This window comes from Sorex fumeus, unplaced genomic scaffold (genome assembly GCF_029834395.1).
Source record: "Sorex fumeus unplaced genomic scaffold, SorFum_2.1 ptg000072l, whole genome shotgun sequence".
Classification (NCBI taxonomy): Eukaryota; Metazoa; Chordata; class Mammalia; order Eulipotyphla; family Soricidae; genus Sorex; species Sorex fumeus.
Genome location: NW_026606129.1, coordinates 48,691,459 through 48,704,470, shown reverse-complemented (window position 1 = coordinate 48,704,470; position 13,012 = coordinate 48,691,459).

Genomic DNA, 13,012 nt, shown 5'->3' with positions numbered 1-13,012 from the left:
CATTGAGTTGTTTGATCAATGAACATGCTCGTCTCAATTTACTTGGGTCTTCTAGAATTTCTCTAAATATTATTCCATGCTATTCTGCTGGAGCAATAGCGCAGCGGGTAGGGCATTTGACTTGCATGCGGTTGACCAAGGTTCGATTCCTCTGCCCCTCTCAGAGAGCCCGGCAAGTTACCAAGAGTATCTCGCCCGCACGGCAAAGCCTGGCAAGCTCCCCAAGATGTATTCTATATGCCAAAAACAGTAACAGCAAGTCTCACAATTTGTTGTGAGACGTTACTGGTGCCCACTCGAGCAAATTAATGAACAATGAGAGGACAGTGCAGTGCAGTTGGAGAGACAAGGTAGGACAGGAGGACAAGCACAGGCTTGCATGTGACTGCAATTGCAGAAAACACATCTGTTGGAGGTTTTCCACATACTGACAAGCAATGCTCAGCATACCCGGTATTCTCAGCCCATTAGGCAGGGATTCAATGTAAGGGCTGGAGGATGTGGTGCTGCTTGGGCCCTACAGTGCTTCAATGACCCGAGGCCCCTGGGCCCCCTGGGAGTGCCTGAGGGCCTCCAGGGCTGCACCTGGTGGTTCTCAGGGGTCCATGTGACACCAGGAACCAAACCCAGGTTGGGCACATGCCTAGTTTGGTTGTACCTATCTCCTAGCCTCCTGGGTATTTTTTGTTTGTTTTGGGGCCACATCCAATGATGCTCAGGGGCTTCCTTATGGCTCTATACCCAGGAATTATTTCTGATGGAGCTCAGGGGACCATATGGAATGCTGGGGACTGAACCCAGATCAGCTGTATGCAAGGCAAGTGCCTTACCCGCTGTACTATTGCTCTGCCCCCGCCTTTTTTTTTTCCAATAGAATTGTAGGTGATATATTTTCAGTACAATCTTTGTAGTTTCTGTTGCATTTTATATTCATACATAATTGTTTTTAGCATTGATTTGCTATTCAACAAGCTTGATAAATACTCATAATTATATTAATTTACATGTAGATTATTTTGAAATTTCTACACACACCATCATCTAATCTGCAAATAATGGAAGTTTTATTGTTGTTTGGTTTTGGGGCCATACTCAGCTGTGCTCAGAGTTTACTCCTGACTCTGTGCTCAGAGATCACTCCCGGAGTTGCTCAGGGGACCATATGTGATGCAAGGGACAGAACTGAAGTCAACTACATGCAAGGCAAGCACCTTAGCCCCTGTGCTATCTCTCAGGTCCTGTTTGTAATCTTGTTTACAAACCTTTTATGTTTTAATTCTTTCTTGGTGCTTTCTTCTAGCCCACACCTTTCATTCCATCATGTATAGATATGAAAGCATGCATCTTTGCATGCTTGCAAGTCTCAGAGGGAAAAACCTTTCATCTTTATTCATTGAAAATAACTTTGGGGTCAGGGGTGTGGTTCAGTGGTAGAGCACTTGCCTTATATGGGGCCTTGGGTAATACTCTTTGCACTTCCAAGCACAACTGGAAGCGCCCCTAAGCACATGTGTAGCCCTAAAACCCAAAAAATAAAATAATAATTGGAGAGACAAGGTAGGACAGGAGGACAAGCACAGGCTTGCATGTGACTGCAATTGCAGCAGCTCTGATCCATGCCTGGCATCACAGACAGTCCCCTGAGCACTGCCAGGGATTCCTACCGAGCACAGAGCAAGGATTACCATCTGAAGACATGCTCCTCCACAATCACTTGCTCACTTGATCACTTGATCACTTGACATTCCGTTACTCATCAATTTGCTTGAGCAGGCACCAGTAAGGTCTCCATTCGTCCCTGTCGCGTGCTAGTGTAGCCCAATGGCATCTGCTCGCTCCAGGAACATGAAGAGCCTCAAAGCGATGGTTCAGTCTTGACGAAGAAGTCTGACCATTTTGTAGGTGGGCAGCCATGCAATCTTTTGATGTCCCGTGGAATCCAGTTGGTAACGGCTCTAGTCCAGCGGTCATTTCCAAATCTCGTTACATGTCCAGCCCATCTGATTTTCGATGCCTTGGCAAACAAGACAGCATCCCTGATTCTCGATCGTCGATGGAGGTTGGAACTCTGGATTCCTTCTCTCACTTGAGTGAAGCGTGATACTCCAAGCATAGCTCTTTCGATTCCTCTTTGGGACCTAAATAGCGTTCTCATCCTGTTTTCATAGGGCCCAGGTCTCTGAGGCATATATTAATGCAGGAAGAACAGTGAAGTCGAAGAGATGTGCTTAGCTTTAGCCTTATCTTCATCCTAAATAGCTAAGGCTATTTCTTCGACGCTCTTGAAGGTGTTCTGTGCCACTCTCTTCCTCCTGTGCATCTCAGGTGCCAGGTTGTTTGTCATGTTGAGTTCTCGACCTAGGTACACAAAACTGCTGCATTCAGAGATGTTCATTCCATTGAGAGTGAATGGAATGTCAGGAACGAGTCCATTTCTCATGAACATTGTCTTCATGAGATTCAGCTGCAGTCTGACTTTTCCACACTCACTGGTCGAAGTCAGTCAGCATTTATGCCAATATTTGGTGTTATTAGAACGATGTCATCAGTGAAGCGGAGGTGGTGTAGTTGCCGACCATCTACCTTCACTTCCATTCCTTCCCATTCCAGTCATTGCATGATGTTCTTGAGGGTGACACTGAAGAGTTTTGGTGAAATGGTATCACCCTGCCGAACCTCTCTCTTTACGTTGATGATGACTTCCTTGTAGAACGGTGAGATCCTGGTGGTGAATCCATAATACAGCTCACGAAGGATCCTGATGTATTGAGTTTGAACGCCCTATTTGGCTAGGACTTTGATGACTACTTCAGTCTCAACAGCCTTCTTTAAATCAATGACTATTAGACAGAACGGCATCTTGAACTCCCGAGAAACCTCAATGAGCTTGGTTACCATGTGGATATGGTCAATCGTGCTGAATCCTTTTTGGAACCCTACTTGCTTGCATGGTTGTCCTTCATCTAGTGTTCTGCCAATCCTATTCAGGATGACTCGAGCGAACAGCTTGTAGATAAGAGACAACAGGGATATGGGGTGATAGTTGCCAATGTTGTGGATGTCTCCCTTCTTATACAGTGTATTGATGAGTACTGACGGCAGGTTCTTCAGGTGTTCAGGTCTGACCATGTCTGGGCTGGGTGCTGTTCACTTCTTTACAGACGAAATGGCATGTTGGATTTCGGAAGGGAGAACATTGGGAACGACATACTCATCCTGCAGAATTTGGTATGTGGACAGGTGGTTGTGGCTATCGAAGAGATCCGAGTAGAAGTCATGGATAATTTTCTCCATTGCCCTTCTGGAAGATGTGATAGATCCATCAGGACGTTTGAGGGCAGTCATCTTAGTCTTGTAATTGGCAAAGGACAGGCGGGCATTGCAAATGCTTTTCCCAGCTTCTGCCGCACTGGCCAGCTGATCTTCTCTCCTTAAGGTCTTCCTTTATCGCTTCTCTGCACTGCTTTGCGAGCTCAGACTTTAGCTTGTGGTTGTCTGAGGCTCGCGCCCAGCCATGTTGGTGTTGGCGAATGAGCTTGAGAGTTTTCGTAGACAGGCGTCTTTTTTTTTTTTTAATTTTTATTAGTGAAACACATTAGCCCACATTCAAAAGAACAAAAGCAACCAGTGCTGGCATGGATGTGGCGAGAAAGGGACCCTCCTTCATTGCTGGTGGGAATGCCAAATGGTTCAGCCCTTTTGGAAAACAGTATGGACAATTCTCAAAAAATTAGAAATTGAGCTCCCATTTGACCCAGCAATACCACTCCTAGGAATATATCCCAGAGAGGCAAAAAACTATAGTCGAAATGACGTCTGCACTTGTTTGTTCATTGCAGCACTCTTTACAATAGCCAGAATCTGGAAAAAACCTGAGTGCCTAAGAACAGATGACTGGTTAAAGAAACTTTGGTACATCTACACAGTGGAGTACTATGTAGCTCTTAGAAAAGACGAAGTCATGAAATTTACATACAAGTGGTACTATATGGAAAGTAAGCAAAATGAGTCAGAAAGAGAGGGACAGACATAGAAAGATTGCATTCATCTGGGGAACATGAAGTAACAAATTGGGAGACTAACACCCAAGAATAGCCGAGATAAGTACCAGGAGGTTTACTCCATAGCTTGGAGGCCAGCCACACACGCTAAGGGGAAAGGTAGCTCAGATAGAGAAGGGAGCACCAAATAAAGGGTGTTGGGAGGATCCTCCCAGGATGGGAGATGTGTGCTGAGAGTAGGCTATAGACAGGCGTCTTTTTGTGGCTATCTCTTTTGGCATTCCTTGCACAATCATGAAGGTGCTGAGCCAGTCGATCATATTCTTTGTCATTGTCGTCAATGATGGCATCTTCCCATGTTGTCCAATAGTCCCAAAGAGCTCCCAGTTGGTGGTGGTCGTTTTGGGAGTTCTCTTCTTATAAACTTTGCAGCCTTTTTCCCCACTCTGTGAAGTAGAATTCTGCATGAAGGAGATGGTGGTACTCCTCCACAATAATTCTTAAAAATTATTATCATAGTTATATCTCAGAAAGATGATTATTCTAGCTCAGTGCACTGGAGTACATGCCTTGCATGTGAGAGGTCCTGAGTCTTATACCCGGCACCACATGGCCAGGGAGACCCACACTGGAGAGGCCCTCTCATCACCCAAAAACATTTTTTGCAAAACCGTAATGTGTGCAGGGCCAAAGAGATAGCAGGAAGTGAAGCTGCATACCCCACACTCTTCACTCAACTGGGAAATTTTTTTGTGTCTGGCCTTGGTGGCACCTTGCAGAGCCTAGTATTGCTACGAATGGAGTGAGGATCCCAAGCACATTTGGGAAGGTCCCCCCGAGACTACAATGTTTGTTGTAGGTTTTGTTTGGGGGCCACACTCAGTAATCCTCAGGGTTTACTCCTGGCTCTGCACTCAGAAATCACTCATGGAGGGCTCAAGGGACCATATGGGATGCCGGGGACTGAACCCAGGTCAGCTGCGTGCAAGGCAAACGGTCTACCCACTGTACTATCATTCCAGTGTTGTAGGTGTTTTGAAGTTGCCATTTATCAAATTGTATCTTGCTTCTCATAGCTTGCTAAGATTTTTACTTCAAGTGGATGTTAAATTTTACCAAAAACTGTTTTGCGCCTATTGAGATATTCATGTGATTTTCCTCTTTTAATCTCTTAATACATAAAGCTACAATAATTTTCAACTGTTAAGCCAAACTTGCAATTTTAGAATAAGTATAACTTGGTTGGATGCATTAACCTTTCAATTTATTGCTAGGCTAAACTTGCTAACATATATTTTTAGATTTTTTTGCATATGCATTCATATGAATTAGATTGGCCTATAGCTTTCATTTTCTCATACTATCTGTGATAAGTATTTGATATCAAGGTTATGTTAACAACATACTATGCATTAGGAAGCCCCTTTTATATTCTCTGAAAGAATATGCAATTTTGGCACCACTTCTTCCTTGGATGCTTGGTAGAACATACCGGGAAAACCATCTGGGCCTGGAGTTTTCTTTGCAGGATGTTTTCCTTTTCTTTTTCTTTTTTTGGTTTCTGGGCCACATACAGCAGTGAGCAGGGATTATTCCAGGCTCTTTGCTCAGGAATGACCCCTGGCAGTGCTCAGGCAACTGTGTGCAGGATCAGGGATCAAGCCCGGTCAGCTGTGTGCAAGGTGAGCACCTTACACCCTGTACTATCTCTCTGGCCCCACTAAGTATTTTAATTTGGAGGGGCTGCACCTAATGTAGCCCAACCCCCTCAAGGCTCATTCATGGTTCTGTGCTCAGGGATCACTATGGGTGACACTCAAGAAACTATATTAAGTATTGGGGATGGAGCCCAAGTTCACCCACATGCGAGACAAGCACCCTACCTGCTGTACCTCCAGTGCTTCTACATTATTATTATTATTATTATTATTATTATTATTATTTTGCATTTTGGGTCACACCCGGCAATATACAGGGGTTACTCCTGGCTCTGCACTCAGGAGTTTCTCTTGGCGGTACTCAAGGGACCATGGGATGCTGGGAATCGAACCCGGGTCAGCCGCGTGCAAGGCAAACACCCTACCCGCTGTGCTATCTCTCGAGCCCCTCTACATTATATTTTTATATTTTTAACACTACTTTTTTTTTTGGCTTTCTGGGTCACACCTGGCGATGCACAGGGGTTATTCCTGGCTCTGCACTCAAGAGTTACTCCTGGCGGTGCTCAGGGGACCACATGGGATGCTGGGAACCGAACTGTGCTATCTCTCCAGCCCCTAAGACTACTTTTTAAGAACAGTTTTTTTTTCCCTTTATTTTATTTTATTTTTTTTAAAGTTGTAGATTTACAATTTTTGTGCTTTGGTTTCAATTATACAATGATCAGATACCCATCCCTCCACCAGTGCCCATTTTCCACCACCATGGATAATATCCCTCCCACCCCCATCCCCCCATCCCCCCTGTCTCTGTGGCAGGGCAATCCCCTGTGTTCTCTCTCTCCTTTTGGGTGTTGTGGTCTGCAAAAGAGGCATTGAGTGGCAAACATGTTCAGTCCATAGTCTACTTTCAACCTGCATCTCCCCTCCTGGGAGGATCCTCCAAATACCCTCCATTTGGTGCTCCCTTCTCTATCTGAACTGTCCTTTCCCCTAGAATACCCGGCTGGCCTCTAAGCTATGGAGTAATCCTCCTGGTGTTGATCTCAGCTATTCTTGGGTATTAATCTCATATTTTGTTATTTTATATCCCCCAGATGAATGCAATCTTTCTATGTCTATCCCTCTCTTTCTGACTCATTTCGCTTAGCATGATACTTTCCATATTGTACCACTTGTATGTAAATTTCATGACTTCATCTTTTCTAACAGCTACATAGTACTCCATTGTGTAGATGTACCAAAGTTTCTTTAACCAGTCATCTGTTCTTGGGCATTCAGGTTTCTTCCAGTTTCTGGCTATTGTAAAGAGTGCTGCAATAAACAAACAAGTGCAGATGTCACTTCGACTATACATTTTTGCCTCTCTGGGATATATTCCCAGGAGTGGTATTGCTGGGTCAAATGGGAGCTCAATTTCTAATTTTTTGAGAATCGTCCATACTGTTTTCCAGAAGGGCTGAACCAGTGGACATTCCCACCAACAGTGAAGGAGTGTCCCTTTCTCGCCACATCCACGCCAGCATCGGCTGCTTTTGTTCTTTTGAATGTGGGCCAGTCTCTGAGGTGTGAGATGGTATCTCATTGTGGTTTTGATCTGCATCTCCCTGATGATTAATGATGTAGAGCATTTTCTCATGTGCTTTTTTGCCATTCGGATTTCTTCTTTGAGAAAGTTTCTGTTCATTTCATTGCCCCATTTTTGGATGGGGTTGGATGTTTTCTTCTTGTGGAGTTTAACCAGTATTTTGTATATCCTGGATATCAACCCCTTGTCAGATGTGTATTCGGTGAATATCCTTTCCCATTCTGTAGACTGTCTTTGTATTTTGGTCACTGTTTCTTTGGAGGTGCAGAAGCTTCTTAGTTTAAGATAGTCCCATTTATCTATCTCTGTTTTCACTTGCTCGGCCAGTGGCGTGGCATCTTTGAAGATACCATTAGCTTCAATGTCATGGAGGGTTTTGCCAACTTTATCTTCAATGTACCTTATGGTTTCTGATCTGATGTTGAGGTCTTTAATCCATTTTGATCTTACTTTTGTACATGGTGTTAGGCAGAGTTCTGAGCCTATTTTTTTGCATGTAGCCGTCCAGTGATGCCAACACAATTTATTAAAGAGGCTTTCCTTACTCCACTTCACATTACTTGCACCTTTATCAAAGATTAGATGAGCATATGATTGAGGAGAGATGTCAGTGTATTCAACCCTGTAAGAACAGTTTTTGACTTACAACAAAATTAAGAGGAGGAAGCGACAATTTCTTTTCTTTTTTTTTGGGGGGGGGGGGGTCACACCTGGCAATGCACAGGAGTTACTCCTGGCTCATGCACTCAAGAATTACTCCTGGCGGTGCTCAGGGGACCATATGGGATGCTGGGAATCAAACCAGGGTCGGCTGGTGCAAGGCAAGTGCCCTACCTGCTGTGCTATCGCTCCAGCCCCGGAAGCGACAATTTCTATATACCTCTTGCCCTCACTTTGATCCATATCCATGTGCCTCCTCCATGATCTGTATCACTAAGCATAATGGTATTTTTTTTCTTACCAGGACACATTAAGACACAGACACGGCATAATCAAAACCTGTAGTTTACACTGGGGGTCACTTTTTTTTGGGGGGGGGCTCACTTTTAGTGTTCTGCATTCAATGGGTTTGGACATATACTCGCTATCATAAGATTGTAAAGATTGGTTTCACTGCCCTAAAAACTCACTGTGTTGTTCTAGTCACTGAAAACCATTCACTTTCTATTGACTCCCTAGTTTTACCTTTTTTGGAATGTCATAGAGTTGAAATTATATCATCTGTAACCTTTTCTGATTGGCTTTTCTCCATCAGCAATATGCATATAAGGAAGGCAACTCCATGTCTACTCGGGCTCAGTAGCTTATTTATTTTTAGCTTTAAATAATAATCTTTTATTTGGCTCAGGAGAGAGCTCCAAGGACTAGAACATAGAGCTTTCATCCACGAGCTCTTTATAGTCCCCAATCACTGCAGGGACAAACCCCAAGCACAGGTATGACCCCAAACCCATTGATAAATAAGTCAATAAATCACTCTTGGCCTCGATGTACCATAATTTATCCAGTTGCCTTTGGAAGCAAGTCTTGGTTACTTCCAAAGTTGAGTAGAGCTACAGTAACAGTCTGCATGCTAACTTCATGTGGATAGAAAGCTGTAACTCCTTTGGTTAAATCTCAAGAGCGTGGTACTGGATCATATTACAAGAATATAGTTGATTTAGCCTAGTTTTATTTTGCTTCTCAGGTTTCCCAACCAGTGCTCAGGAAACTGGACACTCCTCCCAGCTAGTGTAGGCCATCTAAGCTGGCGATTCAGTTCAAGGCCCGGAGATGTGATACAGCTTGGGGCTGTGGTGGTTGGGGGCCTCCAAGGCTGGACCAAACTTTGCTTGGGGGTTCATACTGTGCCAGGGACTCAACCAGAACTGGCTACATGCAAGATATGTGCCTTGTACTATCTCTCCAACCATAGAATATATTAACTTTGTAAGAAATCATCAAACTGTCTTCAAAGTAAGTGCACTAGTTTGCATTCCTACCAGCTTGAATGATTCTTCCTGTTGCTTTCCATTCTCACTGGTATTTGGTGTGGTCAGTGCTCAGATATTTTTGGTTGCAGGTACACCCAGCAGTGCTCAGAGTTTGCTCCTGGCTCTGCCCTCAGAGATTACTCCTGGCGGCGCTTTGGAGACCATATGGGCTGCAGGTGATTGAACCTGTGTCAGCTGCATGCAGGCAAGCAACCTTCTGTCCCATCTCTCTGGCCCCTCAATGCTCAGATTTGAACTATTCTAATAGGTGTATGCTCGGGTCTCACTGCTGTTTTATTTTTATTTATTTATTTATTTATTTATTTTTGCTTTTTGGGTCACACCCAGCAGTGCACAGGGGTTATTCCTGGCTCTGCACTCGGGAATTACTCCTGGCGGTGCTCGGGGGAACATATGGGATGCTGGGAATCGAACCGGGGTTGGTCACATGCAAGGCAAGCACCCTACCTGCTGTGCTATTGCTCCAGCCCCTATTTTATTTTTTTAATTAATTAATTAATTAATTTGGCTTTTTGGGTCACACCCAGCAGTGCACAGGGGTTATTCCTGGCTCTGCACTCGGGAATTACTCCTGGCGGTGCTCAGGGGACCATATGGGATGCTGGGAATCGAACCCGGGTTGACCATTTGCAAGGCAAACACCCTACCCGCTGTGCTATCGCTCCAGCCCCTGCTGTTTTATTTTTAATTTCCCTAGTGACACATGATATGAAGCATCTTTTTATACTATTTCCCCCTCTATCTGTGTATCTTTGATGTTTGTTAAGAGTCTTTGGGCTTTTGTTGCTGTTTGTATATTTGGTCACAACTGGCAGTGCTCAGGGGACCATAAGCAGTGCCTGGATTAAAACCAGCGTCTCAGCACAGCCACATGTTAGGTGAGTGCCTTGAAACTTTGGCACTATCTCTCTGGCCCATTTTATTAATTTTTATTTTATTTGATTTGGTTTTTTGGTCACAGCCAGCGACCCAAAGGGGGTTAGTTACTCTTGGATCTGCACTTAGGAATTAGTCCTGGTGGTGCTCGGGAGACAATATGGGATGCTGAGGATCAAACCCAGGTTAGCCTCGTGCAAGGTAAATGCCCTCCCAGCTGTACTATTGCTCCAGACCTCTGGCCCATTTTAAAGATTGGGTGTTTCTGTTGTTGTTAAGGGGTTTTTTTTTGTTTGTTTGTTTCTGTTTTGGGGCCACACCCAGCTGTGCTTAGGGCTTACTCCTGGCACTACACTCAGAGATCACTCCCGAAGGTGCTCAGGGTATCATAGGGGATGCCGGGGATCAAAAGCAAGCACCCTACCCCCACTGTACTATCCTGTGGCCCCTGTGGTTAAGTTTTAAGAGTTCTTTGTGTGTTTTAGATAGTGATCCTTAACCAGCTCTGCCTTTGTGCTAATAGTTGTTCCCAGTCTATGACTTGCCCTCTAGATCTCTTTAAATTGTCTTTTTAAATGACTAGGGGATTTTTATTTGTGTTATCATTGCTGTTGTTGGGTGGGATCTTCCTGGTGTTGTTTGAGGACTAGAACTACACCTCGTGTGCTGGGTAGTACTGGGTGCCTGTTTTGAGGCTAGAACCTCATGCATGCATGGTTATACTCGGCCTCTGGAGTCACCCCTGGGCACAGGGATGTGGCTCATTTTAGTCAAGAGTTGCTATTATTTCTTTAATTTCTCCTTCTCTTCCTTCCTTCCTTCCTTCCTTCCTTCCTTCCTTCCTTCCTTCCTTCCTTCCTTTCTTTCTTTCTTTCTTTCTTTCTTTCTTTCTTTCTTCTTGGTCACACCTGGCAATGCTCAGGGTTTACTCCTGGCTCTGCACTCAGAAATTACTGCTCGTAGTACTCAGGGGAACATATGGGCTGCCAAGGATCAAACCCAGTCGGCTGCATGCAAGGCAAACACCCTCTCCTATGTACTATCACTCTGGCCCCAACAGCTATTATTTCTTTCATATAACTTTCGTTAGTGTTGTGTCTAAAAAGGCACCCCTGTCATCAAGGGTAGCTAGACTTTTGCTTATATTGTCTTTTAGGAGTCTCGTAGCTTGGCATTTTACATTTGGGCCTATGATACTTTTTTTATGTTTTTATTTATTTTGGCTTTTTGGGTCACACCCAGCAATGGATAGATACTTAAGTGTTACTCCTGGCTCTATGCTCAGTAATTACTCCAGGTTGTGCTCAGGGGACCATATGGGATGCCGGGGATAGAACCTTGGTCAGCCACATGCAGAGCAAGTGCTCTCGCTGCTATACTATCACTCTGGTCCCCTATGATGCACTGTTTAAGTAAATTTTTGTGAAACATTAAAATCTGTGTCTAGATGAACTTTTTTCCCCATCTGATGAACTAGTTTTTCATTTTGGAGTTTTTGTTTATTTGTTTGTTTTAAGCACCATTTGTTGAAAAGAGTATCTATGACTCCTTTATCAAAGATTTGTTGACTATATTTATGTGGGTCTATTTCTGGGGTCTCTGTTTCTTTGATTTCTTTTTTCTTTTAAAGAGTCGTTCACAGTAATTAATTACATTCAATATTTCAACACCAATCCCACTACCATTACACTCTCCCACTGCCATTATTTCGAGTTTTCCCACCACCATCCAAGCCTGTCCAAAAGTCAGATGATAAATAATTTATTTTCTATTGCTTGCTATGAATAATTGACTAGAAATGATCCAAAAAAGCTTTCCTTAGAGGAAAGTGTGTGAAAATTGTTTTATCTCATCTTAGAGTCATTAAACCCCTGTATTAGAGATCATTAACAACAACAACAACAAAATATAAATATAAATATATATATACACATATAATCAAGATTGGTTGTCTTCTACTTTACACCCTAACAAATGTGGTGTGCTGCTCTTGGTTTATCAGTGGCATAATTGTATAAGATGTTGCGCCTTGGAATTCTAAAATTTTTTCACAGGGTATTAGAATGGGAGTTAAAATTTTTTTTTATAACCTTTTTTTTTTTAATTTATTTCTTTATTTGCTCGAGCGGGCCCAGTAACGTCTCCATTGGAGACTTTGTTGTTACTGTGTCTGGCATATCGAATACTCTCGGTAGCTTGCCGGGCTCTCCGAGAGGGGCGGAGGAATCGAACTCGGGTCGGCCATGTTGGCCGCTTGTAAGGCGAACGCCCTACCCGCGGGCTGGAGCGATAGCACAGCGGGTAGGGCGTTTGCCTTACAAGCGGCCAACATGGTCGACCCGAGTTCGATTCCTCCGCCCCTCTCGGAGATCCCAGCAAGCTACCGAGAGTACTCGATATGCCAGACACAGTAACAACAAAGTCTCCAATGGAGACGTTACTGGGCCCGCTCGAGCAAATCGACGATCAACGGGAGGGCCTTTACCTTTACCTTTTATTTATTTATTTATTTATTGAATCACCATGGGAAAGGTTACAAAGCTTTCAGATTTAGGTCTCAGTCATGCAAATATCAAGCACATTTCCCTTTACCAAAACTTATTTTTTACCATGAAGAACCCCAATAAAACCCCACCCCCCACCCCTCCCAGTTCCTGTGGGGCAGTGGGAGTTAAAATTTTTTTAACTGGAAGGTGACTTTGGGGTCCGGAGACATCTCTGCAGCATGCTATTCTCTTCTGAGATTTATCTGTGTGTCTGGATTATGGCCGTTATTGCGCTTAAATTGCATGCAGAGGCAGTTCATGGATGTGACTGCCAGAAAAGCAGAAACGCAGGGAGATGGGAAGGGGGACCCATTCCTGACTCTGAAAGCCTGAATATTTCAGTCACAAG